Here is a 19,676-nt window from a genome sequence, read left to right as displayed (position 1 = left end):
GATATTCTCCTCACCCAAGAGGGAGGGAGCGGTGAATGTAAAGGTAAATGTCAAGCAGTGGAAAAAAAAAAGTACTAAGGTAGTAAATATTAACAGCTAAATGTACTTAAAGTATCAAAGTAATATGCCACACGGAGGCCACTTGGAGAGATACCTGCTGCTGTACAAGTTGCTGATCTTCAGCTCATTAGATGGTCAGTTAGCTCCATCTAGTGGACAGATAGTAGAACTCCATCATCTGATGAAACTCAGTACACAGAGACCTCAAACTGTCTGACAACAACAGGAAGGTGACAAATGTGAAGGAGGATCAGTCATTCCTGGAGTCTGAACTGGTCTGATGGTGGTTACTCTGTCTGTCACAATAACAGAAGAACAGTCCTCACTTCCTGTTCTGTCTCTAACAGAGTAGCAGTGTATGTGGACGTTCCTGCTGGCTCTCTGTCCTTCTACACAGTCTCCTCTGACTCACTGATCCACCTCCACACCTTCAACACCACATTCACTCAGCCTCTCTATCCTGGGTTTGGGTTCTGGCCTGGTTCCTCAGTGTCTCTGTGTCCGCTGCAGGACTGAGAGTCTCTCCTGTGGACAGAAACACTGACTGAAGATCAGCTGCTGAAATCAAAGTTCAGTCTGTTCACCATCACACACTCTGCACTGTGAAGCAGATCTGAGTAGTAGCTCAGTCCGTAGGGAGTTGGGTTGGTTGATTTATTCATCTGACTTGTAGAATAACATCAATGATCGACTTGTTTTAAATGTCGGGGAATGTGGAACAACTTAATGCAAAATGAGTTCAATAAAACACATGCTGATTATTTGATGGATGTATTCTTCCTGTTGTGTCTGTGTTTACACTCCTAATTAAAAGGTTAAGTTTCGTTCCACTAAAGGTTCTCTTGTTGTCTCTGACAGACTCAGAGTCTAACAACATCATGGGATGGATCCCTACAGAGATAGACCTTTAGTTAAAGAGAAAGATCCTTTTAGTTTAACATGAATCAACCCCGACATCACCATCACCAAACCCACCAGACTCCATGTAAATAATCACTACTTTTAGCGTGTATAGAGCAGCATATCTCCACCAGACTCCATGTAAATAATCACTACTTTTAGCGTGTATAGAGCAGCATATATATGTAAATGGGTGAATTAAGAGTTTATTTCAACCAGACCAGAGTGGTGATTGTTGGAACAGTGGGAAAAGGAACCAAGACCGCTTTTTAAATATTTTTTTCCTTTTCTATCGACTATAAATGAGATGTTTAATATTCAAAAAATTGCTATGTTATTTAAATGTTGCCTGGTGGAAACATATATTTGAAAACTTACACTATATTTAGTTATTTATCTAGTACTTACACATTTTTAAATATTTAAGTGCTGTATATATTAATACTCCAGTAAAACAGTCCAGTTGTTGAGTAATGAGTAATTGTCCACCTCTAACTGATTTATTAAGTGAATGTGGAGCTGTTGGTTCCCTCCTGACCTCCAGGGGGCGACCTTCTCTCATTTTGAACTTATTCTGAAAAACCCTGACTTGGAGAAACCGGAAGTCTCGTTGCTTCACTGTGCTCTCTGGCTGGCGGGAGAGCTGAGTTCTTTGTTATTAGCTAGTTTTAAGAAGACGGAGCTTCAGGTAAACACACGCACACACGTTAACACTTTAATAACGTCTCTTACATGGCTATCAAAGCGACTAGACGCCGTAGCTACGCCTGCGTTAGCTTCCCATTCGGCGGGGAAACAGGACGTCCGTTGCTGAGCAACCGTGTGCTCCGTGTGTTGCTACTTACAGTTCGGTGCGTTCGGTAAACCCACGTCACGTGGTGGGACCAGTCGCTTTGCTTTAGTGTTTCTAATATTCTAGACAAGGGGTTCCCTAAACTTTCAGCCCGCGACCCTCAAAGTAACGGTGCAAGTACTCGCGACCCCCCCCCCCCCCCCACTTTAAACATTGCGCGCAATCGCGCAACGCACTACAGGCGTATCCAAACATGAGCATATTGACAACACAAAATAACACAACAGCCATGACATTATTCTACAGTAATTTACTCAGTACTTTAATTTGAACTTAATCTCACCTAATGAGGTGGATGTGCAATATGTTTGGAGCACAGCAAGTTAAAAAGCTCTATATTTTAATTTAAAATAGTTTTTATATACATTACACACTATAGGCCCAAAAAAATAAAATCCCTTTTACCTATTTCGGCCATACAGTATTTGGTATTTCGTGGTGTTGGTTTTAATCTTTCAATGTGGTCCAAAATACTTTGCTACAGCTGAAACTTGTGCTCAATGCAGACAAACCAAATGTATGCTTTTCACAGACCTTCGGAACAGGCCACTGAATGTTCCCTCAGTGGTTACTCTTGATGGACGGGAAATACAGACTGTTACAACTATAAGTATCTTGGTATTGTTATTGATGACTGCCTATCTTTAAGCCTCATGTTCACTGTCTAGTGAGAAAGTTTAGACTAAAATTGGGTTTTTACTTTCGAAATAAGCTGTGCTTTTCTTTTAATGTTAAAAAACGGTTAGTGGCATCAACTTTTTTAACTGTGCGGGATTATGGTGATATACTATATATGCATTCATCTGCTCAATGCCTTCAGATGATTGACGCAGCCTATCATGCATCGTTGAGATTTATTACTAATTGTAGAGTTCACACCCTCACTGTGAGCTGTATTCTCGTGTAGGGTGGTCTGCCTTGGCTACACGGAGGCTTTGTCATTGGTATACATTTATATATAAGGCTATTCTTGGTGCGCTTCCATCTTATTTATGTTCACTTCTTATGAAGAAAAGTACTGGTCATTACTCTCTCCGTCCTCAGGCTGTTGTCTGTTTTCTGTCCACGGGTCAGGACTGAGCTGGGTAAAAAGGCCCTTTACATGGAATTTGCTGCAGAAGAACTTGAAACTTAGTAAATGGTTCCTTTGAGTATTTTTAAGCTGAAAATGAGAAGCTTTGAGTTGGACTCCCTCACATGTCAATGTTTAATTGAGATTTTATTGAAAGTGCATATTTGGTTTTCATGTGTGTGTCTTTGTACGTATGTAATGATGTGATGTAATTTTGATGCCCATCTGGCCAGGTCTCCCTTGCAAAAGAGATTTTTAATCTCAATGGGTATTACCTGGTTAAATAAGGATAAATAAAAATAAAAAAATCTTGCACGGTTGAAGATGCAAATTGGTTGCTTAGTTACCATCAGCGTGTCAGAGAAACGTCATAAGCGGTCTGGAGTGTAACAAACTGTGGGCATCAGCGATGGGGCGAAGGTAAAGCCAGAGTTGGTCACGCAGGCTACCACCATGAGTACGGCGGGGATGGACTCCGTTCTGGACCAGAAGGCAGCGCCGGGCGCCGCTTGTGGAAGGAGCGGTACACGGAGCTAGATGGCCGCTGGCTGCCTACGTGTTTATACAACTTTATACATCCTCAAACTGGCTGGAATCACACACATCCTCTCCAAGGAGGGCACCAGCAGGGACATTGTCTGGAGGAAGTTCAGGCAGAATGGCAGAGGAGCTGAGACACGAGTTTAGAGGAGGAAGGAGCGGGGGCGCGGTCCGAGCAGGGGGGGGGGGGGCTGTCAACTGGGAGTAGCCTATATGGATGTGTGCTGGTACAACTTCTCCACAAAGAGCATTCTGACGAAGATGGCTGAAATGATCATCAGAAATGCTCTTTGTGGAGAAGTTGTACAGCCCAGGTTTCAGGTGCATCATGTAGGAACACTTGCTGTTCTGCCTCCAGCGGTCTGATCGTCTGTGCTGCTTCTTTCAGACCAAAACTTGCACAATCAAAGCTTCTACGCACAAGCTGTGCATTTGGTGAACAGTCAGTTGCACACATCCATATAGGCTACTCCCAGTTGACAGCATGAATTTCTTATTTACTTTATCATCATTAGGCCACTTCTACTCCTACTACATCTTTCACCAACTAATGTAGGTACGTAAGTGTAGGCCTAAGCATGTTGGTGGACTTGTTCCATAAATACATTGTTGGTACGGATGTATACACTTGTATACACAAGTCTTTAAAGCCTTGAAAAACGAATTTCTCTAGAAAATAAAATATACAAAGAATGCATGTGTAGCCTACTGTGGTCAGGTCCTTAAAACGCCTCATGTATTTGGAGTGTGTGAGTGCCCCCTAGTGGAGTTATTGCATTGTGTTTGGATTGGTTCTATAAAGATAGGGGGAAACACTGATGTTATTTACTTAATAACAATAAAGCGAGCTCAATCAAAACTAGACAATTCATTTTGCAAGGTGAAAGTCTCATGGTTTTAATTTTTGGAGGTTAGTAGCCTTCCCTGATTTTACTAAGAGCAAATAAGTACAATATCAGTGGACGTTAATCAATTGTGTCTGCAGCAAACCTTTCACAAATGATACCATATTCAATGAAAACACAATACAGTTAAGCTGCCTACAATTTCAGTTTACCGATGGCCGTACTAATAGCAAAACAGACTGTAGAAAAAGAGACAAGCCTCTCCCAAATCCACTGAGCTTTGCTCATACTTGTGCTGGGTTGGATTCATTTGGTCTGTTCTTGTTCTTTACTGATTGGGTGATAACAGTACAAATGTATTGGCTTTGGAAAAGACAGGGTGGAGTCCATTAGAATTTTAACACAACGCGTTTTGATACGCGTTCTGATACGTGTCCCGATCCACGTAAAAAGCGGCGTTAAATGATCAATCCGCGGCGTTTTTTACGGCGCTGACGTAATGCGTCATGTGACGCGCGACCGATCCACGTAAAAGGCGGCGTTAAAGGAGCATTCCGCGGCGCTTTTAACGCCGCTTTGACATTGAACGACGTAAAAAACGGGGGTCTGACCATTCAAAACGCAAAGCGGAAGTGACGTTCAAGATCCTTTTGGCCTTCCATAGACACCAACACAGAGGCAGTGACAGGTTAGGTTATAAATGTTCAAAGAAAATACTTTTAGGTGTTATTTGCATGTTTACATACCGTATTTTTCAGATGTGAATGAAATAATTACGTTTTACTATGCCATGATATGAGTTATTGAAGCACCTGGGCAACTTAAGTGAATAATTAAACACGTTAAATTTTACATTTTGGTGTTATTTCGTTTTTCTAAAGATATCCTAACACAATACCTGCATTAAAATTGCAATTAGGTATTTATCATGACAGATTATAGAGTTTAGAATCTTGCGGTTCCAGTACTTTTGGAATCCCGGCAGTTGTGGTGTTAATGTTGGAGACCGCTACTCGGAAAGAAAGAAAATCAAAACAGCTGTTCCCTTTTTATTTGGTTGCTTGGTTTTATTTTAAATTTAGCCACTAGTTTTATCTTGTGTTAAAATAATGGCTAACTCTATGCTATTTCTAATTGTTTTTAAATTTTTATTTTATTTCTGGAAATCAACTCGCGACCCCCCCTCTCTGGCTCGCGACCCCCCTGGGGGTCCTGACCCCCACTTTGGGAATCACTGATGTAGTTTGATTTCATTGTTTTTTTTTTTTTTTTTTTTTCCTGCAGTATATGGTGAAGGATGAGAATCCATGTGTTTAAATGTGTTGTCCAAAGAGTGTCGGCTCAGAGCGGCTACCGAAAGGAAAGAACAGGGTGGCTGTCATGTGACCTGAGGGGAGAGAGGAGCGTCACTTGGCCGAGGAGAGTCGCCTTCAAGCAAAAAATACTATTACTGGAAGACCAGTTGTTCTGGCCACAACAGTGTTTGATGGTTAGTGTTCGGGTGTAGTTGTGGTGTGCATGTTGTCTCATTTATAACTGGTCTTATGGTTGATTGTAGTATTGTTAAACTGAAGTAAAAGTTACCATCTTACACTGAACCTAATGTTACCAGCAATAGTTCAGGAAGTTGAACATGAATATTTATTGTTCTGATATTTCATTATAAAATGTAAGTGTCCTTCTGTGTAACAGTCTGTTTACAATGTTGCATATGTAGATTGTGATTTTGGACAGTAAAAACTAAACAGGGACGCTACATAAAGGTCGTTATTACTTGCATTTAATCTTCAAATATGCGTCACATCGCCTGAAATCTTAGACCCTCAGGATTCAGATAAGACCACATTCAAAAAATACTATGATATAAGCAGGTAAATAACTGCAATCAAGTAATAATACTGAAAAGGAAAGCAGCAATCAAAGTGTGCTAACTTACCTGCACATTCTTACATTTACCCGGTTCGGCGACATTGTGCCATTGAGTTTTTTTTTTTTTTTTTTTTTTTTAATGAGTTGCCAACAGTCCAAGGAATAGTAAGATCAAAGCCATTTTGTCCAAATCTAGCCATTTGTCTCACAATCTTGAAGTTTCTGACCGAATTACAATGTAAACACGGGAAACAGTAGTTCACTTCCGCACATATTTTCCAATCTTTTTCCTCAAGCGAGAAGTCTAACTCTAAATTTGGGTGTTAACATTGTTCTACAAAGTCTTACGAATCAAACCAGACCTCTCATGAGGCAATCTGTTCCCGGGATGCAGAGATGGACAGCTTGGAAGCCAATGAATTCTAGGCATTCGATTTGGACCATCCTCATTTCGATCAACAGTTATATCAACCAGTATCAATGTCATGTTGCGTGCATTGGTGAGCGTATTGTTTGTAAACAGAGCGACTTTTAGTGATTTGTCTACTAGCTGGAAACATTATTACACACTTGTAAAGATGTTTGGAGGAAAAAAGTGGATCATGGCGGAGGAGGCAGCTGCTATATTGGTCAAAAGACCAAATGAAGAAGTAATTTCCTCTTCTGAAAGTGAAGTTTACATACATTATTACATTATAATTATTTGAGTAGTTATAGTGTGAAAACTGATTTCTGTCGGAGTTTGTAAGCAAGGGGGAAGGGTGCTGTGTGTGTGCTTCTGTGTGCTTGTGGTCGAGCATGTACTGTAACAGTGTGGATCCTTGTGTGGACCACATTTCTGCGCTTAGTCTTGACATCTATTGTAATTAACATAAATTCAGCTGGGCCTTTATAGAAGATTACACTGTTTTCTTTCTTTTAACTCCCTTTCATACAGTAGATGAGATTTGGATACTTTCTCAGACTGTGAAGGTAACCACATGGTGGAGGCCCAGCCATTGTTTTGCTGCACCATAAGCATATCCAACATAGAGTGTGTGGGGGTATAGCTCAGTGGTAGAGCATTTGACTGCAGATCAAGAGGTCCCCAGTTCAAATCTGGGTGCCCCCTGCAACGATGTGTGTAGGTGACCATCTTTATGATAGTACTTGGTGATACTGGATAAAAGCTTGCATTTAACTAATGTTGCTTCTTTCCAGAAGCCCTTGTGCTTTCTCCCCTCTCAGACTGCTGCTGTGGTCCTGCTGGACGCCCTGCACTACTACTATTATTAGTAATAGTTCCATTACCTTTACTGCTGCCATAATTACCACCAGTCCTCTTTTCATTTCTTTCTTTCTTTCTTTCTCTCTCTCTCTCTCTCTCTCTCTCTCTCTCTCTCTCTCTCTCTCTCTCTCCTCTCTCTCTTCTCTCTCTCTCTCTCTCTCTCTCTCCTAAGTAACATCTGCAAAAGGTAGTGGTGGGATTTGATCCCACACCTCCAGCGAGACTGGAGCCTAAATCCAGCGCCTTAGACCACTCAGCCACACTACCTGTGCACACCATCACACCAAATCATGACACACACACGGACCGTAACTAATGGTATGATTGTTAATGTCATTGGAAACAAACTTTTGCAAGGAAAAAGTCAATACTTTATTGAAAAAGGCCAGTACTTAATGTCTCCACCTGCTGAAGAGTAAACTTAACAGCATCTCAAATTTACTTCATCCATAAAAAAAGAAACTGTGCTCATACCTGCCGTAACACCCATAAACACTGGAGCATAATACAATAAATATACTACACTACAGTACAAGTACATAAATACAGTAAAATAGAAAGTGTATAACATGTACATTTAAAGTGCTTGTTGTGCTGTCTGAAAATTGAATTATCACTGAATAAAAGAAGAAACCTGGGTAAAACATGTAATGGTAATGTTGTATATGGCTTCAAAACCTTTAAATGCAGCTGCTGTGGCTGGAAATCAAACCCGGGATAAATGCTTGCACTGCTACGATATAAATCATAGACGAAAGGAAACACACCTGTTGTCTTTCTGCTGGACAATACAATGCTCACTGCAAATCTCTGAAATAACCATAGACCCACAATTTCCATTCACATGCTCGTGCTATTGTTCAACCACCTGCCACTGTATTTTCAGCATCAGTTGTGTTTTTTTGTCTTTAAAGCAGCTGCCCCGTGTGAGGGTTGAACTCACGACCTTCAGATTATGAGACTGACGCGCTGCCTACTGCGCCAACGAGGCTATGAAAGCTGCTGAAATGGTCGGGAAAATTTCAGAAATACTAACAATTTGGTCTTTAATCTCATAAAAACAATGTTTCTGGAAACCTATGTACTCACACAAAGGCTAAGACTGACCCTAAATGCTTTGTCATGACCCCATGAAACAACCAGGACAAAAGACCGTGTGCAAAGGTTGAAGGAAATGCGATTATATGACTACAACAAAAGAAATGATAATTCAACGATGGTGGTAGTCAGATTAGTCAGAGGTGAATGTGTATGCATGGATGAGTGTGAGGTATGGTGTCAGTGATTTATGCTGGACAGTGTAAAACTAACAAAGATGAGCGGGAGAGGTGCTGGGCTGAGAGACCTCTAGGACAATCACAGATGCACAACCAATAATAAAACACTACTGAGTGAATGTGTTCAGAAAATGAAGAACATTGTTCAGAAAGCTTAATGAAGCTTCATTTGACCATATCTATTAACTACCTGAAAGAAATTAAGTCTCTGGAAATATTATGACCTAAGCAATTAGACAAAATAGTGCAACGTAATTTTGAACCGCTCCTAGAAAGAAATCATAGGTAGCCATTGAATTCGAAACTTCTGAAGTTATTGTTGATCTCAGAAACAATGATGAACGACACCATCCTATCACAACGCCCATGTTTGTGTCTTTGTTATGCAAATACTCTGGAAGTCTACTTATTAAGAGTATGCATTCCCATTTTTCCCAATTGATTGAAAAAAGCCTTCCTGAGATTGTTGATCTCAGAAATAACCAGAATCACAACTTCCATGTATGTGATATGTGCCAGTGTTCAATCACCTGTCACTGCATTTTCAGCATCAGATGTGTTTTTTATTTTAAAACACCTGCCTCGTGTGAGGGTTGAACTCACGACCTTCAGATTATGAGACTGACGCACTGCCTACTGCGCCAACAAGGCTATGAAAGCTATCGCAATGGTTGGGAAAGTTTCAGAAATACTAACAATTTGGTCGTCAATCTTAATAAAAACAATGTATATGGAGACCTATGTATTCACACAAAGGCTAAGATCAACCCTAGATGCTTTGTCATGACCCAGAACATATTTGTCCACTTTCTCATCTTCTTTTCTCACCAATCAAACTCAAAGCTCCCTTCCATTTTTTGCCAATCCTGAGAGACTTCAAATCCATTTCTTGTCAATCAAAAAGGCGCCTCCTCTTGGCAACGCCCATCTCCATTTCCTACCAATCCAAACGCATTTTCTGCTTAAGAGAGACTTTGCATTTATAATTTGGAACTAACGAAGGCAAGGAGGTCTTCTCTGATATTATCTCTGGAAACAATAATAATTCATGTGCTTTGTTTGCTACTGTCGATAGGTTAACAAACCCTCCAGTACCAGTAGCATCTGAACTGTTATCTACCAAGGCCTGCAATGACTTTGCCTCCTTCTTCATAGACAAAATCCAGAAGATTAGACAAAAAATAGTCAGTGCCTCCATATCCAGTACAGGATATGTGTTGTCACAGTGTTCAAGCAAAACTAGTTCCAATATGAAAGAATTTCATACGATCAACCATAAAAACCTGTGAAGCATGCACGCTACCACTGAGCTACATCCCCTAAAGATTGTCAGATCCAGGGGGGCCCCGTGTTATCACATTCACATTCACAGAATGAGAAGTGCTTATGGCTATGGTAGCTCCCTTCGATAGCTCAGTTGGTAGAGCGGAGGACTGTAGAGGTATAGAACTGAAATCCTTAGGTCGCTGGTTCAAATCCGGCTCGAAGGAGAACATTTTTTCCAGAGGCTACCTTCAAGGATCAATAAAGTGTTTTTGATTCTGATGTACAGATGGATGGATGACCTAAAAGCACAATACTTCTTCCCGAGACATAACAAGAAACAAAAAAAAAAATAGGTGTGGGAGACAGAGTTAAGCCCCGACAGAATAGAGAACTACAGACAAACCATGTGAAATAGTGCCAAGTGTAACCAGAAGAACTGGAAAAAAAACTAGAACTATAAAGTACAAACCTTTCTTTAAGAAATCTTTATTGTGCTCACAAGGGCCCTTATTTATGAAATGTGCATACGACCTAAAACAGGCGTAGGACGGGGGTACGCCGATTCCTACGCAGAGTACGGCATTTATCAATTTGAACGTGAGCGTGGGCTGCAAAAAAAATCTCACGTCTGGTCCCACCTTCATGAGCCGTCTCTCTGCCTGCATATTTGAGTGGGATGCAGGGGACCTCTCTCTGTTACGAGCAACTGGGAGGGGCAAACGGAAGGGACCTCATGGTGGTGCCACTGCTGGACCAGGTGCGCATGGAGCACATCAAGAAGGGCCCTATCAAGAAGGGGGGTGTTGTCCTGACCAAGTATGGCTGTGCCAGAGGGTCCACGTCTCTGGAATTCTTTCATTGCTACCTGACCAGGTTCATTCTGTCTAAGTAGTATGTGTTTCATGATTGTACTTTTGTTTTTGAATGGTAAATGAACAACTGTGCTGGAATTTGTAATCAAAAACATGACCTTTCCCATTTTGACAAACTGTTTTGATCACTTGAGGTATTTCAATGAAGTCTTTGGTATAGGACAGTTACCTTGCAATCTAAAACTGTATATCCTATTGTCTCTGGAACAATAGTTGGCAGTTGGAGGAGTAATGGCTCTTTACAGTGAATATGCAAAAGAAGATGTTCATAAATTCAGTCCAGGTAAATGCTCAGCCCATATTCACACAGACCTAAACCTACTCACTTAATGCTGGTTACAATATTCTAAACTCAACAATGCCAGAGAAAAATGACAAAGAGTGACAACATTTTCCAATAAAGTATTGGCTTTTTCCTTGCGAAAGTTTTATTCCAATGACATTGACAAATATACCGTTAGTTAAGGTCCCTGTGTTTCTCACGATGTGGAGAACTGATACATGCAGGTAGTGTGGCCGAGTGGTCTAAGGCGCTGGATTTAGGCTCCAGTCTCTCTGGAGGCGTGGGTTCAAATCCCACCACTGCCACTTGCTGATGTTACATAGGTGGAAGACAAACCAAATGTTGACTTGAATTTGTATCAGTTACATTATACTCCTATGACATAGCTTGGTGAAGTGACTAAAGTCATTAGTGGCTACGTATTAGACTCCTTGCTGAATCTGTTGTTTTTATCTTTACTGGCAATTCCCTGTTTTTAAATGAACACCCAATCTTAAGTGTTCAATGTGAAATACTCATTCATCAACAAAATTGTCAGTAACTATGACGCGGCGCATACGCTACCACTACCATCCAAAGACTGAGACTGCAGGTATATGTTATATGCCCGTATATGTTTAACGTGTTCATATGTTTCGTTAATTTTCACAATGTTTAAAATCTTCAATTAACCTAGTCATTCTCCATTTGCCCACAGTAATCCCTCAGCTTTCTTGTGCGCACATTTTAACATCTAAAACTACGGTGCCATTCCTCGCCTAAAACAATATGACTCATTCCACAAAGTGAAAAGGAAACTCACACCTACAAAGACAAACTTGATAGATGTGACTCCCTGATGGTCTAGTGGCTAGGATTCGGCGCTCTCACCGCCGCGGCCCGGGTTCAATTCCCGGTCAGGCAATGGTCAGGACTTGACAGATACAGATGTAACATTTGAAAGAGAAACTTTTTGGTTAACTTAGATATGTCAAATTCTTCCTCATTAGTTTAACGCTAGAACCCCAACACTTTTAAAGAGTACCATTTCCTTTAAATCAAACCCCCGACAACTGATGTATCCTTTTGTCGTCTTTGATGGGTCATAAATACTTCATCTGCAATTATATCATAATTCATCTAACAATTATTTTCCTTTTTCAAACAGTAACTAAACCCCTGACCAACATTTGTAACCTGAAAACCAATGTATGTGAGTGTCAAGTAAAGTTATTGTTGGATTCAGGTCCAAATGTGGACATTTTATTGCGTTGCAAAGGTGCATAACAGATTGCTTTCTACTTACCTGGAGCAATGCAAAGCAGGGGGGGGGGCAACTAGTCAAGGAACAGCAAGAGACTTGGTATTTAAGACTACAAACTGACTATGTGACAGATGTGTAATCTGTCATGTCCTGCCTTCTGAAGCTCTAGCCAGGCGCCATTCCTCTTCACCATCTACACCACAGACTTCAACTACCACACAGAGTCCTGCCATCTTCAGAAGTTTTCTGATGACTCTGCTGTGGTTGGATGTATCAGCGAGGGGGACGAGGCTGAGTACAGAGCTGTGGTGGGGGGGGACTTTGTCACATGGAGTGAGCAGAACCATCTACAGCTCAACGTGGCAAAGACCAAGGAGCTGGTGGTGGATCTAAGGAGAGCCAAGGCAGCAGTGAGCCCTGTTTCCATCCAGGGGGTCAGTGTGGACATTGTGGAGGACTACAAATACCTGGGAGTGCACTTGGACAATAAACTGGACTGGGCCAAGAACACTCAAGCCCTCTACAGGAAGGGCCAAAGCCGTCTCTACTTTCTGAGGAGGCTGAGGTCCTTCAACATCTGCAGGACAATGCTGAGGATGTTTTATGAGTCTGTGGTGGCCAGTGCTATTCTCTTTGCTGTTGCATGCTGGGGCAGCAGGCTGAGGGTAGCGGACGCCAACAGACTCAACAAACTGATTCGCAAGGCCAGTGACGTCGTGGGGGTGGATCTGGACTCTCTGTCGGTGGTGTCAGAGAGGAGGACGCTGTCCAAACTACATGCCATCTTGGACAATGTCTCGCACCCACTCCATGGCTTGCTGCTCAATCACAGGAGCACTTTCAGTGATAGACTCATTCTCCCAAAATGCACCACAGAGCGCCACAGGAAGTTGTTCCTGCCTGTGGCCATCAAACTTTATAACTCTTCGCTCTAAGACACTCAGAGAGGTTGAAACTGGACAATATTATCTGTATTATCTGTTTTGTGCAATAACACTGGCCTGACATGTGTGCAATACTCAACTGCTACAATTATTATTATTATTATTATTTTACTTTTCACCATTGCAATTCCTAAATTATGTTAATTATGCAAATAATGTATAGTAACATTCTTTTAACTATGTAAATACCGTACATGTCCACACTCCTTATATTTCTTTATTTGTATTTCTACTCTGATATTTATACTATTTGTGCAACTGCAACACAGAGTTTCCCTTCGGTATCAATAAAGTATTTCTGATTCTGAAGGCAATTAAAACTGTTAACATATGGTCTTCCTTATCTTTGTAACGGCCTTTAAGCTTCCCCTGGCAAAATTGTATTGTATTATGTTTATTATGTTTGTATTATATACTTTAATATGTCATTAGTGTTCTGTTTCCTATTTTTGCAATAAAGATGACATGAAAAAGCTCACTGCTTAACAGCTATGTTTTCATAAATCACATGTGTGAGCCTGCTGGCTCTGGGAGGCGGGGCTTAGGCTCCCATTGGATGTTCCTATCACGCTATGAACCCTTGGAAAGGGAACGTGATTGGCTACAACTGGCATGATTGGCGTGTTGATAGCCAATGAGAGCTGTTTCTAAGATGGCCGCTCAGAGAGATGACGCAGCGTAATGGCGCTCCACAGTGGGACGTCGGGGGCTGTTCCGGGGGGAAAACTAAACCGATAAAGGCGGGGATAGTTTGATTGTGTAGGCAGCAACATGAGGAATACAAACATACCCAGCAACACGGTGCAGGGCGAGGAGACGGAACGAGGTCGGCACATGAAGTTAGCAGCTAGTTAGCACGGACTCTACAGGACAATACTCCCAACCTGGATGAATTCTTTACACCTGGGGACACTTCCGGACTACAGGATTATTAATAAGCCAGGAAAGGACGGGGGTGAAGGTTTAGGAGCTCCTACAGGTAGGGAAGAGGCATCATTTTCTCCTTCTTTTCTTCAGTATTATGAGCACTAAGATGATGAATAATGTTCCAGTAAATGAAGTGAATGGTTGAACTGCAGAGAATGGACCAATCAGACTGGAGAGGCTGTTCCGTTTCATAATGATAGCCACTGGCCCAGCAGCACGAGGCTTTGAACGCACCTTTGTTCCTTTGATGTTGATCCGGTATTATGTGCCTTCTGGTTTTTCCCCCTCCAGGGGCCTGTTGCACGAAACCAGGATAAGGGAATAAACCGGGATATTCAAGTTATCCTGGATGAATTGAGCTTGACTTGGTTGCACGAAACCAGGGTAAATTAAACCCAGCCAAGTTACCATGGAGATTAATTCTTTGCAGCTAGCCTGGTCCAGAGCAGGCTAGAGGCTAGCTTCACCTCCTGGTTACTTTCCGTATTATATGTAGGGCTGCACAATAATGGCCAAAATGATTATCATGATTATTTTGATCAATATTGTGATCACAATTGTTTGTTGATTTTAACTAAAACACATTTTATTGTCACATAGGGTATTTATAACTGCTTTCATATCCATATTATGCTACATTCTTCTTATGTTGAAGTTCTATGTTGTACATATACAGCTGCAACACATGGAAATGAAAATTATCTGAAATTGCCTAGTATATATTTAAAAAAAAAAATGTATCTCTGATAAAGCTCCTTCACTTGTTTTCAACAATAACTGATAAAAAAAGCTAAGGGGGATACAATGGACGCTACTCACAGAGAGACGGCTGACTCATTAGGAATGGATGGGGGGGGGGCGATGGACGTACTCACAGAGAGACGGCTGACTCATTAGGAATGGATGGGGGGGCGATGGACGTACTCACTTAGAGACGGCTGACTCATTAGGAATGAATGGGGGGGGTGATGGACGTACTCAGAGATTGACGACTGACTCATTAGGAATGGGTCCAGCAGGTTTCGTCCGTCTCACACGCTGTCCCTCTACGAAGACAGGTTTGCCCCTCATGCTTAACAAAATACAGCTGTGTTAATAATAATTAAAACTGTGGACAAATGTCAGAAGCTCGACACCGGTGCAGTCGCCGCTCTGTCTCTGTTGCTGGGGAGCCTGTGTTAGTGAATGGGGGGGGGGCTGCGCGGAGACTAAGAGTGAGAGACAAACAAAGGCACAGCTTTACAGAAGAAATGGGTCATGTAACGCAAAATTAAACCATATTGATATAAACAACGTTGCTTTGTTTATGGAGAGGCAGCGGATGCGACCTAGAGGAAAAATATTACTCATGCCCTAGAGCCCTGTAAGCTAACAGACACTAACTAGCACCCTAGAGCCCTGTAAGCTAACAGACACTAACTAGCACCCTAGAGCCCTGTGAGCTAACAGACACTAACTAGCACCCTAGAGTAGGGTGACCAGACGTCCCCCGAATTCACTCACACCTCCAAGTTCTTCTAACCCTTGTATCATTATCTCTGCATGTCCCCCCCCCCCCGCCTCCTTGGGTCTACTAAAGGCACCTTCAGCAGACGGCAAGCTGGCGACCAGAGCAGGAAAGAAGCGCAAGAAGGAGGAGGTGGAAGAGGAAGAAGAGGAGTATGTGGTGGAGGGTTTTGGACCGCAGAGTGGTGAAGGGAAGAGTAGAGTTTCTGCTGAAATGGAAGGGGTTCTCAGAGTAAGTATGAGTCTAGAATATTAATGCTTGGTGTTCTTGATCCTGAGATATATATAATTACATATTGCAAATAAGTGTCAGCATGGTATCATGCCTCTAAAGTTGAAGGTTTGGTATTTTGACACTACGTTGCAGACCCACAAATTAAGGTTATTTCAAGATGGCAACAGAAAAAGGAATAATAGGAATGATAATTAGCGTGAGAATCGATTGTCTAAAAACAAAGTGTGAGGAGATGTTCTTCCGTCTGCACTCACCTTTCCAGTGAAGATAACACATGGGAGCCACAAGACAACCTGGACCTGGACCTTATCACCGAGTACCTGCAGAAACACGAGGAGACGGAGGAGAAGAAGAAGGAGGGCAAGAGGAAAGATGTCAGGGAGGAGGAGGTGAGTGAAGGAAAGAGGGTACTCCAGACTGAAGAGTCCCAGAAATCTAATCTCAATATTAATGAATGCACACAGAGGGCTTCTCTTTTAGGATTTATATATTATACCGTAATTCCTCAAAGAAAAACCATTAGTCAATTAAACTGCATCCCTCTGATAGTGGTCAGGGGGGCAACACGGATAAATAAAGGCCGGGAAAATCAGAGTGGATAATCTCCTCGGTGCCTTTCATATAATGAGAAGTCAAGTTTATCGTAATGTACATTTCGACCAGTTTAATTTAACAGATTCAATATATTTTCTTCTCATTGTGTTTTTTTGGATTATGGTCCTCATGTAAAGTATTATTTTTTGTGATCACATTTTTTTTTTTATAATTAAAAAACAGAGAGAGAACAAATCCCTTGAGATGGAGAGGCTGAGAACCCTTCAGATACAACATCCAGTAAAAATGTGTGAAACACTCAAAGAAAATGTTCCATTTTCAAGTTTCCAGCACTACCAATCCCAGACCCCCCCCCGCTTGTTACCGCCTGGCTCAAGGCCGGCAATACAAACGCCCCACAGAGATATCAATCCCAACTTTATTAACACACAAAGAGCGTAGTCATGGTAATGCAAGGCAGCTTTATCTGTAGAGCACATTTCAGCAACAAGGCAATTCAAAGTGCTTTACACAAAAACAGTTAAAAATAAAAACAGATAAAAAACAAGAATAAAAGTTACAGTGCAGTATAAGAAATTACACATTAAAGAAATGAACAACCGTTTTAAAGAAGGCACATCAAAAAGAAAGGTCTTCTGCCTTGATTTAAAAGAACTGAGAGATGTTGTGATCCAGTCTCTTGGTCTTAGTGAGGACTGGAGGGATGTGAACCACTCCACTCCATTTTTTAGAGAGACCTGTAAAGACCACGTCACAGTAGTCATGTCTACTGAAGATGAAAGCATGGACAAGTTTTTCCAAATCCTCTTGACACATAAGTCCTTTAACCCTTGATATGTTCTTAGGGATAGTAGCTGACTTTGTAATTGTCTTAATGTGGCTGTTAAAGTTCAGGTCTGAGTCCATGACTACACCAAGATTTCTGGCTTTGTCTGTTTTTTAACATTGTTGTTTGAAGCTGAGCGCGGACTTTTAATCGTTCCTCTTTTGCTCCAAAAACAACCACCTCAGTTTTTCCTTCATTTAATTTCAGAAAGTTCTGGCACATCCAGCTGTTAATTTGTTTAATGCAATTAGTCAGTTTTTGTATTGGAATATAGTCCCCTGGCGATAAGGTTATGTAAATTTGTGTGTCGTACGCATAACTATGGTAACTTATTTTGTTGTTCTCCATAATCTGAGCCAGTGGAAGCATGTAGATGTTAAACACAAGAGGCCCCAGAACGGAGCCTTGGGGAACTCCTCACGTCATATTTTTATGCTCAGATGTATAATTACTTATTGACACAAAGTAATCCCTATTCTGTAAGTAGGATTCAAACCAGTTTAGTACTGAGCCAGAAAGTCCAGCCCAGTTTTCCAATCAGTCTAGTAATATGTCATGGTCGACCGTGTCAAATGCAGAACTGAGATTAAGTAATACTGAGACTGAAATTTAGATACTATCTGTGATAAGGTGGATGTCATTAAATACTTTGACAAGAGCCGTCTTAGTGCTGTGGTGTGGTCGGAAACCAGACTGAAAGGTATTAAAACTGTTGTTCAGTGACAAGAAATGGTTGACTTGTTGATAAACCGCTTTTTCAATGATTATGTATCAGGTAATGCATCAGCCCAACGTAAACACAGACATGCTGTGAATGATGTTTCTGGTTTTACTTAGCTCGCTTCATCATAGAGCCTTACTAACTCACTCACTCTGTCTGTTGCTATAGAAACGGAGATCAATGGACACGTACAGTATGTATTCTTCAGATTGCATGAGCCATTCATTGGCTCAGCTCAGTCGTGCTTTCCAACAGACTGAAAGGCGCCCAATTTGCATGTCGCTGATCAACACTAGATCTCTCACAAATAAGACTTTTATATTGAACTGAGGGTACATAATGACATTGTCTTGTCTGTAGATGCCGGGAATCCTACTGTTTTAGTCCTTTTGGACCTCACAGCGGCGTTTGATACAGTGGACCATGCAGTCCTCCTCTCACGCCTTGAGAGTTGTGTAGGCATCAAAGGCTCGGCAATCAAATGGTTCAGCTCCTATCTGTCAGATAGGAGTTTTTCTGTTATGATTGGTGACCTCTCCTCGTCAGTTGCTCCTCTCTCTTGTGGGGTACCACAGGGATCCATTCTTGGCCCTATTTTGTTTTCTTTATATATGCTTCCTTTAGGGGCGATTATTGGGAAGCACAACCTGTCATTTTATTGCTACGCAGATGATTTGCAAATCTATTTGCCAATAAAAGCAAATGACAATGTTGCACTAAACTCCCTGCTAAGCTGTATCGCTGATATTGTTGTGGCTCGCAGATAATTTTCTTAATTTGAATGATAATAAAACGGAGTGTATTATTTTCAGTACTCCAGGCATGCAGAATGGTCCAGCTGTGAGTTTGGGAGCTCTGGCTTCCTGCACGAGATCTGTTGTCAAAAACTTGGGGTTGACTTTTGATTGCAGCATGAAATTTGAAAAGCAGATCAGTCACGTTGTTAAAATGAGCTTCTTCCAGCTTCGCCTGCTGGCTAAAGTTAAGCCCTTTCTGAGCAGGCACGACCTAGAAAAGGCTATTCATGCTTTTATCAGTTCAAGGTTGGACTACTGTAATGCCCTCTATGTTGGTCTGAATCAGACGTCCATCTCAACTTGTTCAAAATGCTGCTGCTCGCTTTTTAACAAATAAGTCTAGACGTGCACACATCATTCCCATTCTCTACACCCTGCATCGGCTCCCTGTGCGTTTTAGAATAGATTTTATTGTTTGTTTTTAAAGCTTTAAATGGTCTTGCCCCAGAGTATTTGTCTGAAATTTTAACTGTACGGGAACACAACCTGTCATTGCGGTCTTCAAATCAGTTGGTTTTAGAATTCACAAGGTACAGGTATAAACGGTGGGGTGATCAGGCTTTTGCAGTTGCCGCCCCAAGACTCTGGAAAAAGTTACCCCCTGATATACGTACTGTTACAGATGTCGCTCTTTTTAGGTCCAAACTTAAAACATATCTGTTCAGTCTTGCTTTTAATACGTAGAAGTGGTGTGACAACTTCATTCTTTTGTTTCTTTGTAACCTTTTCTGATTTTACTGTTTTCCATATTTACTCTTTTTATTGTATGTTGTGTTTTTACTCATTTTGTTAAGCACTTTGGACACCTGTTGGTAGTT

General features: G+C 41.5%; 1 long non-coding RNA gene and 5 other non-coding genes across 6 annotated transcripts; 4 read left to right on the top strand and 2 right to left on the bottom strand.

Annotated features, from left to right (window-relative positions):
* Positions 1–308: 308 nt before the first annotated feature.
* Positions 309–19,155, top strand: LOC116683818 (uncharacterized). Its single transcript, XR_004330707.1, has 3 exons — positions 309–378; positions 16,949–16,954; positions 19,145–19,155. It is a non-coding gene; the product is annotated as an uncharacterized LOC116683818 (long non-coding RNA).
* trnac-gca (transfer RNA cysteine (anticodon GCA)) lies at positions 7,179–7,250 on the top strand. Its single transcript has one exon. It is a non-coding gene; the product is annotated as a tRNA-Cys (tRNA).
* Positions 7,592–7,673, bottom strand: trnal-uag (transfer RNA leucine (anticodon UAG)). Its single transcript has one exon. It is a non-coding gene; the product is annotated as a tRNA-Leu (tRNA).
* trnam-cau (transfer RNA methionine (anticodon CAU)) lies at positions 8,325–8,397 on the bottom strand. The gene has a single exon. It is a non-coding gene; the product is annotated as a tRNA-Met (tRNA).
* Positions 10,086–10,173, top strand: trnay-gua (transfer RNA tyrosine (anticodon GUA)). The gene is given in 2 exon segments: positions 10,086–10,122; positions 10,138–10,173. It is a non-coding gene; the product is annotated as a tRNA-Tyr (tRNA).
* On the top strand, positions 11,328–11,409 carry trnal-uag (transfer RNA leucine (anticodon UAG)). The gene has a single exon. It is a non-coding gene; the product is annotated as a tRNA-Leu (tRNA).
* Positions 19,156–19,676: the final 521 nt, after the last annotated feature.

The sequence above is a fragment of the Etheostoma spectabile genome, unplaced genomic scaffold, assembly GCF_008692095.1.
Source record: "Etheostoma spectabile isolate EspeVRDwgs_2016 unplaced genomic scaffold, UIUC_Espe_1.0 scaffold00019125, whole genome shotgun sequence".
Taxonomy (NCBI): Eukaryota; Metazoa; Chordata; class Actinopteri; order Perciformes; family Percidae; genus Etheostoma; species Etheostoma spectabile.
The sequence above is the reverse complement of the archived record's forward strand: the minus strand, read 5'-3'. Positions and strand labels throughout refer to the sequence as shown.